Consider the following 18811-nt stretch of genomic DNA (forward strand, 5'->3'; position numbering starts at 1 on the left):
AGTCTAGAAATTGTCAATTTAAAGGATCAGGGGAGTGAAGAGGTTTTTAAGATATAACAGTCCTAGAACTCTTCAGCCTGGAGAGGTGATGGTTGGTGGAGGTGGAGGTGTAAAATAAGAATATCCTGAAAACTTGCAAAATTGACAAGTCTACCAGTTAAGTAAAAGTTAATTTTTTGACAAAATAATAGGGTTTAGGACCTCTCTTAAAGTTCAAAAGAAGTGGCTTTTAAAACAAGTTTAAGAGATTCCTACTTTATATTATATAGGAATGACAGACAGTTGAGATTTCTAGTGAATATCTAGGTTTGTTCTGTAACTCTTTTTGGAGGTTGGAGTGTATGTGTTTGCTCATGATAAGGGTGTTAATAGCGGTTTCAGAAAATTTAGATCTGAAGAAGCCTAATAGATTAACCTTGCATATTGTCTTCATTTTATTAAAAAAAAAAAAAAAGTGAACTCCAGAGAAAGTGACTAATGAGAATGAAGTCTGTCTTTTCAGTATGATTCCCCTAGAGCCGTGCCTCTTAGAAATTGCTAATTGTCTATAGCAATTTAACCAAAACTGAGAACGTATAAAAAGCACTTAGAAAAGATAAATGTAACCAGAAGCTTCCCGAATTGTCCATTTAAGAGAGCTTTTCAGAAGAAACTACAACAACCTTCCACCAAAGAATTGGGGACAAGTGATCCAAGATTTACGGTACTGCTTATGTGTATCTTTTTTGCTTGCAGTGATGCTCAATTATGTAAGATACCAGAACAACCTGGTCATTCCTACACACATAACCATCAAACTGCATCTTAGTCTTTATTTAATTTTTTATATGTCTCTCTACTTGGCTGCTTGGCTGGCATTTCATTTGTGTCAAAACTGAATTCTTGATAACCCCCAAAACTTCCTGATCTATTTTATTTCCTTATCTCTTATTTTGTCATTCTTCTAAATCATTTGGGCTGAACTTTTGGATTCTACTGTATCTCTTTCCCCATTTGCCCCCACATCTACTGGTTCTCCTACTCCTATCATTACTTTTCCATTTCATTCTCATTACTAGTACTGTGTTTTAAGTCCTTTTTTCTTTCCAAAAGTTCTCAGACCTTTTGGTCTTAGGACCAAAGGTTTATACTGATAAAAAAAATATTGAGAACTCCAAAGAGCTTTTGTTTATATGTGTTACATCTATTTGTATTTAATGTTTTCAAAATTAGAACTATAAAAATTCAGTTCCTATAAAAAATCATAAACCATCATATGTTAAATAACATTTTTAATGAAAATGTAACTGTTTTATAAAACAAAATTAAGATTGGGATCATTTTATATTTTTATATATAAAACCATATAACTCAGCATTTCAGGTTTAGGTCTTTGCTGTGTGGGTTAATAGAGGACTCCTAGAGTCTCCTAGCTGCTTCTGCAATCAATGTGTTGCATTGTCACTTGTTATATAATATCTGGAAACTTGAGAGACTGAGATAGAAAATGGCAAATGACAACTTATGAAAATGGTTTTGATCTCACTACCTCCTGAAAGGTTGAGAACATGGTTAAGAACCACTTCTTTAGTCTCACAGCTGCTCTCCCTTTTTTCCATCTGCCTGGTCCAATCCATTAAACTTGTTAATTCCCAAGCTAATAGCCCCAAAGCATATGTCTTGTCCGTACTTTGAAAACTTAAACCTTAAGTTACTCCCTCTGCAGTTTGAGTAAGTTCATATTTCCTTGGTTTGGCCTTCAAGTGATTTTTTTCCCCCCAATTCTACATGTGGTGGGAGAGCCAAACTTGACCTGATAGTTCTCCCAAACAGATTTTGCTTTGTTCATGCAGATCTCTCCCTAAATTTTTCTTTCTCTTCACCTATTGAAATTCTCTTTATCCATGATTAAGGCAACCCAAATTCTATTTCCTTCATGAACTTTTTCCTGTTTTTTTTTTCCTCCCCATAGTGTCTCAAAAGAAAAAAACAGTAGTATACATGGATCGACTGAGTTCCCAATTCCTCTTAGCATTTTATGCCTTATAATAGGGTACTTGTCATATTCTGCCATTACTTCTGTTTTCCTATTAGCCTTTATCTTTCACTAAATTTATATTCTGAAAGCACAGACTAACCATTCCTTTCTTTCTTTTATGTGTTTTATTTAAAATCTTGAACCATAACGCAGATAAGTTTGAAAGACAAAAATATTCAGCTCAGTGATTTACCAGTAAGTCAAGAAATTGACCCAAAAGAAGTACTGGATTTGATTTGTTAATACTTGAAGACTTTGGCTTCTATAATTCATGAGAGATATTGGTCTGTGGTTTTCTCTTCTTTTGTTATGTTTTTCTGGCTTAGGATCAGTGTAATAACGGCCTTGTAGAATGAGTTGACAAGTATTCCTCCTCTTTTCTGGAACTGTTTATAAATAATTGGTATTATTCTTTAAATGTTTGCTAGCATTAACAACTGAAGCCATCTGGATGTGGGCTTGTCTTTGTGCGAAAATCTTTATTAATTCAGTTTCTTTCATTTTCTCTATAGGTTGCAGGCTGAGATTTTTTAAATGTCTTCTTGAGTCAGTTTCAATCATTTAGGTGTCTAGGACTTTAAATTGTCTAGTTTGTTGGCATAAAGTTCTTCACAGTATTTCTAATCCCTTTAATCTCTGTAAGATTGGTGGTGAGGTCTCCACTTTCATTCTTGATTTTGGGTCTGTGTTTTCTCTCTCTTTTTCCCTTGACCATAGTAATTTTGTCGATCTATTCAAAGAATCAACTTTGGGGTTCATTGATAGTTTCCCCTATTTTTTTCCCATTGGTTTTAACCCTGATCTTCATTATTTCTTGTTTTCTGCTTGCTTTAGCTTTTACTGTTCTTTTTCTAGATGTTTAAATCTAGATTATTGATTTAAGAGCTTTTTTCCAAATATAGGTATTTAAAGCTATAAATTTACCATTTAGCACTGCTTTACCTGCATTCCATAAATTTGTATATGTTGTGTTTTCATTTTCATTCATTCAGTTCAAAATATTTTTTAATTTCCTTTTGATTGCTTTTTTTGAACCATGGATTATTTAAAAGTATATTGTTTAATTTCAAAATATTTGGGAATTTCTCTAAGTATCCTTTTGTTTATTTCTGTGTTTAATTTTGTTAAATTTGGAGAACCTATTTAGTATTGTTTTGATCCTTTTAAATTTATCGAGACGTATTTTATCATCTAACATATGTAGAATCTTAGAGATTATTCCATGTGTTCATAAGAAGAATATTGAATTGACATCATCTTATGAAATGGCAGCTTATAGAATTTTGTTTTCTGTATTGAGAGCAGAAATTGTTACCTAAATAAAGGACAAGAATAGAGGCTGAAGATCAAAAGGTATGGACTGTGCTGGATATCATCTATTTGACCTCAGATCCATTCTCTATTTTTCTCTCCACTATCCTGTGTGGTGAGGCTGAACTCAAGAATTTTATCAACTAGCTCATTTTCCTTCTGGCTTCTGGTTACTGTAGGCAGTTTGGAGCAACTAGCATAATATTGGCATATTGAGAAGAGGAGAGACACTGAACCTCCCCCTGGCCCCCGTCTCCTACCTCCATGGTATTGCTATGGTCTACACTCCTCACCAGAAGGTCATAGCTCCTATCAGGCAACTTGCTTCCCATGGACCATTCTCTCCAGATTCTGTTAAGTGTTACTTCCTCTCACTCACTCAGATCTAGGAATGACAAAGGATCATCTGTTTCTAGCTCAGGTTACTGCAGTATCCATTGTAGTTTTCCTATGTCCTGCCCACACTTTTATAGTTTATTAATAATTTATCCAAGTTGAGAGTGCTACCTCTTCCCTACTGGGACTCTTAATTGATTCAGAGATGATCCAAGTACCAAAGAAAAGAGGATGTAGAGGTTTTGGTTCAAGGATATCTAGAAATTTGTCAGTGAACAGGTAAATGCATGAGAGACAAAAACGGTAGTTAGATGGCACACTTGTTTTTTGTGTTTTTAAAAATGGAAGTCTACTCATCAAGAAGGCAGAAAGGAAGTCAGTACATACAGAGATTGGAGAGCTGGGAATAGAGGGAATAATTACAGATATTAACAAAGATGAAGATGGAATCAACAGTACAAAGTAAAATTTTTTGGAGAGAAGTGCTATTTATTTCTCTTAAACTGAAGGGGAGTAATTGAGTATAATCATAGATCAGTGGTTCTCATTTTGGTCTCCGGATTAAGATCAAAATTACTGGGAACTTGCGCGAAATGCAAATTACTGAGCTCTACTCCAGTTCTACCGAATCTGAAACTTGGAGTGGAACCCTGCAGTCTGTGTTTTAACAGGCTCTCCAGGGGATTCTGATGCATGCTAAAGTTTAAAAAAACATGGTACAGAAGATATTTTGAGGTTAAAAAAAAAAAAGATATGCTTGGTTTGATAATCTACTTTTCATAGCACAGAGAAGGCCAGTAACTGGAAGAAAATGGAAAACATACTTGCTATATAAATTTAAAAGCTTAAATTTTACCGCCAAATGGAGGGCTTTTTATTAATAGCAACAGGGGAATATTTACAAATTGCTTACAATTCCTTTAAATCTCAAATATTTAGTACAGTTTTAAAAAGATGTTTAATTTCCTTAGGTGCCTTAAAATGCACTAGTCCTAATTATAACTTGTTATAAAGAAAATAATAGTTTTTCCAAAGATCATCCAGAGAGGAAATCAATAAGGAAATAAGGTACTTAGAAAAAGTGTTAAACCAGATGGACTTAACAGTTACACACTGAACATTCCATCCAGAAACAACAGAATACACATTCTTCTCAAGTGCACATGGAGCATTCTCCAGGATAGATCATAAGTTAGGCCACAAAACAGGTCTTAATAAATTTAAGAAGATTGAAATCATATCAAGCATCATTTCTGACCACAATGGTATAAACTAAAATCAATCACAGGAAGAAAACTGGAAAATTCAGAAATAATGTGGAGATTAAACAACATGGTACTGAACAACCAATGGGTCAAAGAACAAATGAAAAGAAAAATAAAAACATACCTTGGGAAAAATGATAATAGAAATACAACATAATAAAACTTAGAGGATGCAGCAAAGGTGGTTCTAAGAGGGAAATTCATAGCAATAAATGCCTTTCAAAAAAGAAACAAAAAAAATCTCAACCTAACTTTATACCTCAAGAAACTGGAGAAGGAAGAACAAATGAAGTCCAAAATTAGTTGTAGGAAGGAAATAAAGATTAGAATGGAAATAAATGAAACAGAAACTAAAAGACACATGTATCAATGAAACCAAGCTGCTTTTTGAAAAGGTAAATAAAACTGACAAACCTTTAGCAAGACCCCCCCCAAGGAAAAAAAAAGAGGACACAAAATTAGAATGAAAGGGATGTTACAACTAAGACCACGGAAATAAAAAGGATCCATACGTTACTATGAACAATTATACACCAACAAATTTGAAAACCTGTAAGAAATGGATAAATTCCTAGAAACACACAACCTACCAAGACTGAATAAATAGAAACCTGAACAGACTAATTCCTATTCCGGAGATTGAATTGGCAATCAAAAACCTCCCAAGAAACAGAAGTGCAGGACCAGACAGCTTTACTGATGAATTCTACCAAAGATTTAAAGGAGAATTAACACCAATCCTTATCCAAGTCTTCCAAAAAATAAAAGAGGGAACACTTCCAAACTCATTTCACAAGACCACATCACCCTAATACCAAAACGAGAAAAGCACACCACAAGAAACTAAAATTACAGGCCTATATCCCCAAAGAATATTGATGCAAAGTCTTCAATAAAATATTAGCAAATCATATTCAACAATGCACTAAAAGGATCATACGCTATGATCAAGTGGCATTTATTTCAGGGATGGTTCAGTATCTGTAAAACAGTGTGATACACCACATTAACAAAGGGAAGGACCATCTTTAATAGATGCAGAAAAAGCTTTGACAATATGCAGCACCAATTTATGATAAAAACTCAACAAATTGGATATAGTGGAGATATACCTCAATGTAATAAAGGCCATATGCAAGAAGCCCACAGCTAACATTGTGCTCAGCTGTGAAAAGCTGAAAGATAAGAAACAAGATGGTCACTCTTGCCATTTTTATTTAACATAATATTGGAAGTCCTAGCCAGAGCATTTTGGCAGGAAAAGAAATAAAATGCATCCAGATTGGAAAGAAATAAGTAAAACTGTCACTACCTGCAGATAACATGACACTATACATAGAAAACCCTGAAGAATCCACCAAAAAACTGTTAGAACTAATAAATGAATTCAGTAAAGTTGCAGGATACAAAATAAACACACAAAAATCCGTTTTGTTTGTATACACTAATAATGAACTATCAGAGAAATTAAAATGATCCATATACAGTTGCACCAAAAAGAATAAAATACCTAGGAATAAATTCAACCAAGGAGGTGAAAGATCCGTACACAGAACTATAAAATATTGATGAAAGAAGCTGAAGAAGACATAAATAAATAGATGTTCTGTACTCATGGACTGGAAGAATTAATGTTGTTAAAATGGCCATACTACCCAAAGGAATCCTTATAAAAATTCCAATGGCATTTTTCACAAAAATAGAACAGTTCTGAAATGTGTATGACTCTGAATAGCAAAAGCACTCTTCAGAGGAAAACAAAAAAACAAAAAAGCTAGAAGCATCACATTTCCTGATTTCAAACTCTATTACAAAGCTATAGTAATCAAAACAGCATGGTATTGCCATAAAAAAAAGACATATAGATCAATGAAACAGAATAGAGAGCCCAGAAATAAACCCATACATTAATTTACAACAAAGGCATCAAGAATATACAATGGGGAAAGGAGAGTCTCTTCAACAAATTGTGTTGGAAAAATTATACACCATGTATAAAATTTAATTCAAAATGGATTGAAGACTTGAATAAAGACCTGAAGCCATAAAACTACTAAAAGAAAAAATAGGTGGTAAACTCTGACATTAGTCCTGGCAAGGATTTTTCATATTTGACAACAAAAGCAAAGGAAACAAAACAAACAAATGGGACATCAAACTAAAAAGCTTCTGCACAGCAAAGGAGGTCACCAATAAAATGAAAAGGCAACCTACCAAATGGGAGAAAATATTTGCAAATGAGCTAATACTCAAAATATATAAAGAACTCCTGAAACTCAACAAACATGAAAAGATGCCCGACAAAACTAATCATTGGGGAAACACAAATCAAAATCACAATGAAACATGTCATACATGTCAGAATGGCTAAAATAAAAATACAAGAAATAACAAGTGTTGGTGAGGATGTGGAGAAAAAGGAAACCTTGTGCACTGTTGGTGGGAATGCAAGTTGGTACGGCCACTGTAGAAAATAGTTTGATGTTCTTCAAAAAATGAAAAACAGAATTACCATAGGATCCAGTAATTCCACTATGGAGTATTTACCCAAAGAAAATGAGAACGCTCATTCAAAAAGTCATATGCACCCCTATGTTTATTTCAGCATTATTTACAATAGCCAAGATAATAGAAGCAATCCAAGTGTCCATCAATAGGTGGATAAAGAAGAGGTAGTATACACACGCACACACATATACATGCAATGGAATATTACACAGCCATAAAAAAAGAATGAGATCTTGCCATTTGCCACAACATGGATGGATCTAGAGGGGAAAATGCTAAATGAAAGGAATTACAAAGAAAAATACTATATGATTTCACTCGTGTAATTTAAGAAACAAAGAAAAAAAAAGAACAAAAAACCCCTCTTAAATATAGAGAACAAATTGGTGGCTGCCGGGTGGGGGGGTGGCAGGGAGGTGGGTTGGGGGATAGTTGAAACAGGTGAAGGGGATTAAGAGTACACTTACTGTGATGAGCACCAAGTAATGTATAGAATTGAATTATATTGTACACCTGAAACTAATATAACACTGTAGGTTAATTATACTTTGAATTTAAAAAAAAGTTTAAAAATCCCATACAATAGCAAAAAAAAAAAAAAAACATTTAAAAATGGGAAGAGCTGAATAGATATTTTTCCAAAGACATAAAGATGGCCAACAGACATATGAGAGGTGCTTAACATCACTGGTCATCAGGGAAATGCAATCAAAGCTACAAGGAGATATCACTCAGACCTATCAGAATGGCTGCTAACAACAACAACAAAGAGATGCCTGGGTGGCTCAGCTGGTTAAGCATCTGCTTTTGGCTCAGGTCACTACCCCAGGGTCCTGGGATCGAGTCTCGCGTAGGACTCCTTGCTCAGGGGGGAGCCTGCTTCTCCCTCTGCCTACCGCTTCCCCTGCTTGTGTGCTCGCTCTCTCTCACAAATAAAATCTTTAAAAACAACAATAACAAAGAAATAAGTATTGGCAAGAATGTGGAGAAAAGGGAACCCCTGTGCATTGTTGGTAGGAATATAAATTGGTACAGCCACTATGGAAAACAGTATGGAGGTTCCTCAAAAAATTAGAAATAGAACTACCATATGATCCAGCAATTACACATCTCGGTGCTTTTCTAAAAAAAACAAACACACTGGAAGATATGCACCCCCATGTTCATTGCAGCATTATTCTATAGTAGCCAAGATATGGGAACAACCTAAATATCCGTTGATGGATGAATGGCTAAAAAATTGTGATACACACATACATATATATACACACACGGAAAGAGGTGAGATCTGGCCTTTTGCTACAACATGGTTGGATCTGGAGGGCATTATGCTAGTAAAATAAGTCAGGAAAGGCAAGTACCATATGATCTCACATATATATGAAATCTTAAAATATATGTGAAATCTTGAAATATTTTATATAATGTATATCATATAAATTATATGATATATGCTATTATACTAAATATACATTACACTATTATTACTATTATATAAACTATTATACAGTATTATATACTATTATTATACTATACTATATACTATACTATTATGTATTATTATACTAATACACACACACACACACACACACACACACCCTAAGCTCATAGATAGAACAGATTGACAATTGCTAGAGGCGGGGAGTGAAGGGTGGACAGAATGAGTGAAGGGGTTCAAATGGTACAAACTTCCAGCTATAAGTAAGTCATGGAGATGTAATGTACAGCTTGGGGACTATAGTTACTAATACTGTATTGCAAATTTGGACACAGCTAAGTGTGTAGATCTTAAAAGTTACCTCAAGAAGAAAAAAAATTACTAATGATATATGGTGATGGATGCTAACTAGACTTATTGCAGTGATAATTTTGCAATATATACAAATAACAATTATGTTGCATACCTGAAACTAATATAAGTCAATTATACCTGAATTAATTTTTTTTCTAGTTACATTCTCTGTTAGAAAATAAAAGTTAAACTGTAGATTAAAACTGTGTGGGGAGAATTATAGAGCCAAACTCATTTTCAGATATCCAAGACAGATCATCATTTCCTAAGTAATAAGGTGTTTTGTTTTACAGGCTCTCCCTCTACCCATCCTTTATACTAATTGTGTGCATATGGACTTTTACTTGAGTTTAATTTTCAGAAAATGAAGAACTGAATTGCATTTAAACTTGTGAATATGAATTTATAGTACAAATATTTTCCAAAATACTTATAAATTTCTTTAGCTGTGGCATTCAATTTAGGATGTACTTGGAGCTCCTAAAAAATAAAATCCTATAAATAGACTTCTTTTAAAACAGATGGCATTTGAAATTGATGGCAAATGTATTCTTTTAAAGTTAGGCTAAAAATTAAGGAAACATCTAGTCCTTTCATGTGCACATGAGATAAAAAAGATTTGGAGGTGATGTAATTTTTTTTTTTTTATTTAAAGAGACTTTGGAGGCACAATTTAGTGTACAGTAAGACTTCCAGTTGTAAGATGACAGAGAAAAGACATCTCCAGCCTCTTCTTGAAAATCACCTCTAAGTAACAAGAAAAACAAGAAGCAAACACAAACTTCATCTTTGACCAAACCAGGAGTTATCCTTAACACTGAATCTCAGTAAAGGATGACAGAATGTGTATGGATCCCATCAAACTTCAAGCAGAAGAATGGACTCCACTTTTATTACTTGATTATGACTACAGAAAATCTCTAGTTCTCTGTAGATTTTCCCCTTTACCTGGTTCTGGTTTGACCTCTTTTGGGTCCAATACATCTATCCTGAGTTGCTCACAATATTCTAATTTCCCAAAGTAGATTTGATTTTCCACTTTGATGAGTTTCAGGAATTGTGCATTAACTGATGACTTCAGCTTTCAGTAGACTTCAGTGTGGTGCTTTGTTCTTACGGCCCAAGCCAATTCAGTATCAGCAGGCTGACCTCACGCTAGCATCTCATCAGCTCATCGGTTCCACAAGACCCCTCCACGTCGCAGCCCACAAAGCATGGCCTCACTTCCCTTGTGGTGATTATGTGTGACTGTGCTCCTTCCCTAGTTGGCCCAGAAGGGCCAGAACACTGTGTATAAATAAGTTCTGGAGATCCGCACTGCGTACCACCTATAACTAACACTGTCGATTTTATACTTAAAATTTGCCAAAACAGATCTTGTATTTTTATCACACATGCATTACTACTACTAATAAAGGGCAAGGAAGAAACTTTGGGAGGTGAAGGATCTATCTATGACCTTGATGGTGGTGAAGGTGGTGATGGCTTCGTGGGTATACACTTAAAACCGAACTCATCAAGTCGTATACATTAAATATGGACAGCTTTTTACCTGTCAGACCTCAGTGAAGTGGTTTAAGAAGTTGATTGAAATAAAGAAAAAACAGGTGAAAGAGCTGACAGAGATTGCGTTTGAGAGCAACTGGGAGCAACTATTTTGACACTTTTTTTTTTTTTTTTTTTTAGCACGGCTTGACTTCTAAGCTCTGCAAGTATATAATAATTTAAAAATTGTGAAATTATAAACTCAAAAATCTATTAGATTGATGGCTTTATAGAAAAAAAAAACCAGACATAATTCTTGCTCAGTATAAATATTGATTTACCTTGTGTTTAATCTTAAAATTTGAGACTATACAGCAAGTCCCCTGAACTTGGTTAACATGAAAGCTCTAATTATTCAGCCAAGTTTCCTTCAAAAATAAGCTTCAGTCTCAGAAAATGTACACTGTAAAGCATCTATCTTCATTTGCTTTATCTATCAAATATTTTAAGGCAAAATCTGTGTTGGAAGCATTTAGATTATATATATTAAATCTTGTTTCAGAGTGTTTTTTAGACTTGTTAAAGCAAAAGATTTTGAATCCTATTGTGATATATAAATGACACAAAGAGACAAGTAAATTCTGTATTCTGATAAATTACCAAAATATATCATAGAGATAGAGTAGTAGATAAGCATATTTGAATATTCAAACCCCTTTCTTTTTTTTTTTTTGAAAGATTTTATTTATTTATTTGATAAAGACAGCAAGAGAGGGAATACAAGCACGGAGAGTGGGAGAGGAAGAGGCAGGCTCCCAGCGGAGGAGCCTGATGTGGAGCCCGATGTGGGGCTCGATGTGGGGCTCGATGTGGGGCTTGATGTGGGGCTCCATCCCAGAGCACCGGGATCACGCCCTGAGCGAAGGCAGACACTTAACGACTGCGCCACCCAGGCGCCCCGTCAAACCCCTTTCTAATAAACATGTTAATTGCTGGCTCTTCCTATACGGACTATGGGTCAGTAAAGAAAGTAACTCCAAAGCAGAAAGTTAACAAAGTCAGTTAAAGTTTATCGATACTTGGGGTTGGTTTTTATTAAAGCTAAACATTTTAAAAATTGGTTTTAATTTCGTGTTCCATTTCAGCCTTAGATGATTCTTTGGAATCATCATTTTGAGGTTTGTATTTTAAGAACATGTGAATCTTAAAAGTATTCCAAAATTAGAAATTAGAGCTTTTTTGCAGGTAACCATAAGCTCAAAATTCCAAATTTTCATGTTTAATGTAATAAAAGCCAAATGAGGCACTATCTTTCAGGTTCATAGAAACAGATGGCATATTTAGAATTTTTAGTTGTGAATTGCATCAAAATCGTAAGCTTAAGGATTGGAAGTGTGAGAGTTTTTTGTATTCTGTATGAGCACTCCTACAGTTGCTACTTGGGTAACGTTTAAAGTGGATAAATGTTTTTAAATAGAATTACACAAAGTACATTCATCAATTTATTTTTCTGTTTTCATCTTATTGTGAGCCAAATAAGCAAGCTTAAAAGAAAGAAGGTAAAATAAAAATTTTTAAAAAAATCAAGTCATAAACATCAAATCAAGCTAAATTTTGCTCCACTATAGTGTATAGCTTACTTTAAAGAGTGAGTCTTAAAATTCTGTGGAACAATATGTTCTGGAATATTACAAAAGTGTATTTTGTATACTTTAGGACAAAGAGGAAGTAGTAATGTCCACCCTCACTGAAAAAAAGTATTTAATAAGATAGAAAATAAAGGCATCATAATTAAGTTCAATTCATATACAACTTATGCCTGACACTATTAAATGTCTTAGTTTAGACTTTTGTAGTATTCTCTTGGTAGAAATTACATGTGGTTCTATTAAAAATAATTAAAGTATTGTGTTATTGTAACTCAATTCTTCACTTCTTGCATAATATTTAGAGGAAGTAAAACTTGTCATTTTAAATTAATTTTTAGAGAAAATGAATTTATAAATGTTTTATCTCTAAAGTTCTATTTGCTACATATGTCACTGGTTTCAATTAAGTCATTTAAGGTCTCTAAAGCTTCTAAAATTTTTTTGAAGTTTCTGAAAAAAATTACTAATTGCACTTATCAATAAAAACTGAAATGGAAATAACAGTAAGCTGAAATGAAAAGACGAATTTTCTCTTGCCTTTCAAGAATAACATAGCAGTGACCCGTCTAGTAAGTAATAAAATAGTGTATTTGACTCATTTCGCCATCACTAGACATGGAAAACTTTTAGGAAAAAGAGGCATTTAATATGATTTTATGTTAGATGCATATCTATAACCATGTATCTAAAACCATCACCATCAACATCACACTCATTACCAAGCATTTGTTTAAATAACTATGGTACAGAAGGTAGAAGAATTCAAGGACAGGGACTAGCAAGTACATTCCCTCCTATCTAGGGACAGACATTTGGGCTGATCGTATGTTTCTACGAGCCTGTAAGGAGAGATAGGTAACAAGGACCAGAATTAAAGGTAGTGACTGAGATTAAAGAAAATAAATTTATTCTTTGTATGTTAAACAATTATTTTGCATTAGTTAGATAGAGCCCTCAACATGAGCTTATCTTGAAGTTTTCAGAATAGTACACCATTCAAGGTGAAAAGTCACAGGCTTATCAGGAAGGAGATTTATGTTCTCCTTTAATACCATTTGCCCTCAGAGTTGTTGGTAAAACTCTTCTGGGGTTTTCTTCCTAAATCCGAAGCATATATATTTCATTAAGTTTGCCACAGGATTATTATTTTCATTGGTAAGATGCTATAATGCCATGTAAGTGAACAATCTATGGAGTTCTTGTGAAACCATATTAGAATTCGTTTACAGAATTATCAAGCATTTTAAAATAGGGCAGTATTTATGTTCAGTGTGGGCTCCCTAAAATGTTTCCATGGAATGTTAATTCTGAGCAGTTCTAATAATGCTATATATTTCTTAAAAGTCCTGTGGTAAAGTTACCTTGGGAAATGCTGGGCTTAAGACTATAGGATGCCTCGGAACTTTTAATTTGTGATTATGCAATGCACTCGCAAGAAGGGAATTTTTCAACAGACCTTATTTTAAAATTTATACTACATTCATTTAACCAATGACTTTTTTTTTTTAAAGATTTCATTTATTTATTTGACAGAGATAGAGACAGCCAACGAGAGAGGGAACACAAGCAGGGGGAGTGGGAGAGGAAGAAGCAGGCTCATAGCGGAGGAGCCTGATGTGGGGCTCGATCCCAGAATGCCGGGATCACGCCCTGAGCCGAAGGCAGATGCTTAACTGCTGTGCCACCGAGGCGCCCCTTAAACAATATCCTTAAGGGATTGGAGTTCTATGGATAATATTCTGGATTATACTGGCATCAAAGTTAGATATAAGCTGTTTGGGTTTTTTGTTTTTTTTAAAGTAGGCTCCATGTCCATTGTGGAGTCCAATGTGGGGCTTAAATTCACGACCCTGCCATCAAGACCTGAGCTGAGATCAAGAGTTGGGACACTTAACTGACTGAGCTGACCAGGCGTGCCAAAGTTAGTTAAAAAGCTCTGGAATTAGACAAACTACCAAGTTACTTCACCTCTCTGAGCCCTGAGTTTTCACCTATTCATTTAGAATAAAAATTTCTACTTAATGAGAGGATTAGAGATTGCTAGTTCATGTAAAGAACATAGCTTATTATAAGCACAAATAAAAAATGCTTACTTATCAAAACAGCATTAACTGGAGCAGAGTCCACAAATGCAACTACTGTCGTTCCTCAGCAGAATATACAAAGCCTAGAAAAACTGAGCAGTACGTCACCAAAGATAACTATGAAACAAACTGGGGGCTTCAGAGGGGAGAGGGGAGGGGGTGGGGGACTGGGAGAGGCCGGTGGTGGGTAGTAAGGAGGGCACATATTGCATGGTGCACTGGGTGTTATACGCAATGAATCATGGACCATTACATCAAAAACTAAGGATGTACTGTATGCTGACTAACATAATAAAATTTTTTTTAAAAATTAGAAAAAAGATAGCTATGAAGCAATAGGAAAAAAATGAACTATTTTATATTAAATATAAATTTTACTTTGGTTTATGATTCATTATTCCATCTCATAATTGGTTCACTATTAAACTATTTTCACATAATCTTATTTAATCTTCATTAAAATGACTGATACTATGCCTATTTTTACATTTAATTTTACAGATGAGAAAACTAAAGTAATAAATTACTTTCCAAACTCTTAACAGCTAATCTGTGGAGCCTGTATTGAAACTGATCTTATCCCAAAGCTCATGCTCCATTTTTAATAATATTCTCATAGAGTTAAAAACTTGAATATGAAAAGTCACATCTCCTATCCCTGCCTACATCCTCCAGTTCCCACTTTCAAATGCCCACACTTTAATAAGATTAGGTGTTTTTCCAGTTCCTTTATGCAGATTCAAGCACATACAAATATATATTCTTAGTTTCTCTAAAAATATGTAAAGTTCTTAGGTTGTCAAAAGCATGACAATCAAATAAGTCAAGATATTTTAAAACTTGTGTGCTGGGAAAGACCCTGTTAAGAGGATGAAAGACAAGCTACAGGCTGCATCTAGAGTAAGGAATGACATCTGAAAAATGAATTCTAACATACGCAAAAGATACAGAGATTCCTTCACCATAGGGAAGATGCGGAGAGCAAATAAGCACATGAAACCACTTCAACGTCAGCCATTAGAAAAGTGCCAATTAAAGCCACAGTGAGAGACCATCACACAGCTACTACAACAGCTTAAATGAAAACTAGTGATAACGCCAATTGCTAGTGGGGAGGATGTGGAGAAACTGGGCCTCATTAGCTGGTGGACATGTAAAATGGTACAGCCTCTCTGGAAGACAGTTTGGCAGTTTCTCGTGAAACTAAACCTGCGCTTAGCAGGTTGCACCCTCGGGCATTTATCCTAGAGAAAGGAACACTTACGTTCACACAAAACCTGTATACAAATATTCATAGTAACTTTATAACAACAAAATACTGGAAGCAACTTAAATCTTCAACCCCGATCTACATTGTGGGTGAAGAGTTCTCAGTCTTTGTGCCAGCATTTTACTCACTACCTACAGAACGGTGTAACTTGTCTCCAAGATGGCAGCAATAATCCCTCCTTATCCCGCATTCAACCGAACAAACTCGTACATCCGTACGATGCAATACTGTAAGACAAAGGAAGGAAGTGTCGATAAAAGCAACAGCCTGGATAGACCTCAAAGGTCTTAGGCTTAGTGGAAAAAATCAATCTTGAAAGATTACATGCTCTAAGATTTCATTTATGGAACATTCTCAAAATAAGGAAAATATATAGATGGAGAACAAATTAGTGGTTGGCAATGGACAGAGACTAGAGGTGAGGAGGGTTTGGTTGGGAGAGAGTGGGCATGGATACAATGAGACAGCATGAAGGAGTTCTTTTGTGGTGATGGAATAGTTCTGTATCTTGATTGTGGTGGTTGTTACACAAATCTATACATGGTATAAAATTACATAGAACTATAAGCACACAAATGAATAAAGGTTTAAAAATGATGCAAAGACCTTTAGTTAGCAATAATATACTAATGTCAATCTCCTGGTTTTGATAGTGTACAATACATTGTCCAATAATCATGATATATCATAGCTATACTTTTGATATCAGCATTTTGTGAAGTTGGGTGAAGGCTACCTGGGACTCTTTGTACCATTTTTTGCAACTTCCCGTGAGTCTATAATTATTTCAAAATGCAAGTTAAAAAAAAATGTGCCTGTAGGATGGGAGGGATTGTTGCCACCATCTTGGAGACACATTACACAGTCTTCCAGGTGAGTGAGTAAATAGTGACACAGAAACTGAGAACTTGGGCTCTAGGAGCCAGCAAACAAAAGTCATGATTTTGGATGATTGGTCCCTATTTGAAAGGACAGGAGGCAGGAGTCATGGGTTGGTGAGAACCATCAGGACTCAATCTCCATCAGTTCAGGTTCAGGATGCAGCATCTGTGTTTGAGAGTAAAGAGTCTACCAGACAGGGCAACTAACTGGCAAAAATTAAAGGGAAACGGAGGCGAAGACCTAATTCTGAAAATGAGGCCAAACTGGAGAAAGGAATGGGCAAGCTGGGGATTAGGCGGACTTGCGGAGTTTTGGCAACAGGGGGCATCTGAGCCCGTAGGTGCTGTGCTGGCCGTGTGACTCATCACCGAAGACTGCAGTGCTGGGTTCGAGGCAGGTAAAGCGCACAGACTGTTCCAAGACTTCTGGAACTGGGACAGGCCCAAGCTCATACAGGACACCATAGTGAGGAGCTAGAGAATGTGGACAGTGGAAATCAAGCAAAGGTCAAAGCTTAAAGAGAAAATAGGCACTTTCCTTTTGTAAGGAATCCTAAATTTCACCTCCTTTCCTTTACCATTGCATTTCTTGCACATGCTTTTAATTAGGAAATGACTGCAAAGTACTATACATCTTTTTATAGAACTAAAATACTGATTAGCAAGGATTGTTAGGGTTATACTTAGAATCAAACCACATATGGTGACGGAAGTCATTCTATTTCTTTGCTGGGGGTGGTGGGGTGGTGGTGCTAGTTCGGAATGGCAATGTGCTTTCTGGACACTTGTCCTTGCTTTTTTCTTTGAATGGAAGGAAGAGCTTTCAAAATAATCTCAGTATAATTCCCCCGCCCCCAAAGCTATGTCAATACATTTGAGTTTTGGGGCTTAAAATTTTCCCTGACCAAATAGTTCTCTCTTGCTCACTTTGCAAGATAGACAAAAAGGCAAGTTACTCTTTTTTCCCATCCCTGCACCCCAGTATAATGGGAGTAGATCAATAGTCTGAGTTCTTGTTCCCATTGTGAATGGTCATGTGAGTAAATGGTGACTGTCTTATTCAGAGTCTCTCTGCCCTTCCACTCCATCCTTGAGAAGAATGTTTTATGTAGAACTAACTCCATGCTTTTTATGCCCATAGACAGCTGCAACTCAATCCCCTACCTGAATGTGAGAAATGTTGAGTACTAGACACACACTTCAAGTGCTTTCTTAGGACCTAATTTGATTTCTAAAGATAATCAGAATGCCTAGGATTTACAGAGAGTACATTTTTAAAAACCAATTTGATAGCCAATTATTTTACATTGGCTGCTGAAGAAACAGTGCTTCAAAATCTTGGATTAGTGGAGGATACTATTTAAATGCATGCTCTCGATTAAACGGAACGTATGGGATAAAAAAAAACCCTGAAGCAATTGTGAATAATAGTTTTGGTGATAAAATCACTTGTTTAGTTAGCCTTATGACTTAAATTTGGCACTTATTTCATGCAGGTTTTTCTATCAGAATATAATTCCATGTGGTACCAAACATCACAATGACTGTATTTAACAAAGACAGTAGTGCCTCTAATGACCAAGATTTCAATTACCAGAAGTTTCATACACTAACGAGAAGGTGATTCTGAATTTAGTTTCACATATTGAATAAATGTGTTGCATGAAAGCATGAAGAGATACTTCTGCAGGGAGCCACGTGCAAAGATGTTTAACCCCAGTGTTTGATGGTACCACAGCCTGCTTGCTGGCATACCCCGCCCTTCCCTGCTTACGACTGCAATCTCCCAATAAGAATCTGGTTAACACCTGTTCCTTATCTCAATTGGGTTGCCATCAAAGTTAATTTTTTAAAAAACATAAAGCTCTTTGAGCGTCTGTAACATAAGTGGAAATTACCTTTCATTTTCTGTGCTAAAATAGGCTATTCTTAGGAAAGCAGAACATGGAATTCTGCGCCCAGGCTCTAGGGAATGGCTCATAGTCCCCCTTACACATTGTCAGTGGCCATTAGGTTACCCTGATTATTCTGTAGTATGGACAGCCCAGCCTTGACACTGGAAACCCTGAAGGGACAGCCAGGATTATAAACTGCTATTAGAAGAACCAAAACTATTTCCTATGTCAATAGAGATATCTGCAAATATTTTTTAGTAGAAAAGGACTATTCCTAAGAGTTGTATCTAGTTTCATATTTGACTCTGAGGCTTGGTT

Source organism: Ursus americanus, chromosome 29, assembly GCF_024610735.1.
Source record: "Ursus americanus isolate L20-20 chromosome 29, mUrsAme1.1.p, whole genome shotgun sequence".
NCBI classification, from domain to species: Eukaryota; Metazoa; Chordata; class Mammalia; order Carnivora; family Ursidae; genus Ursus; species Ursus americanus.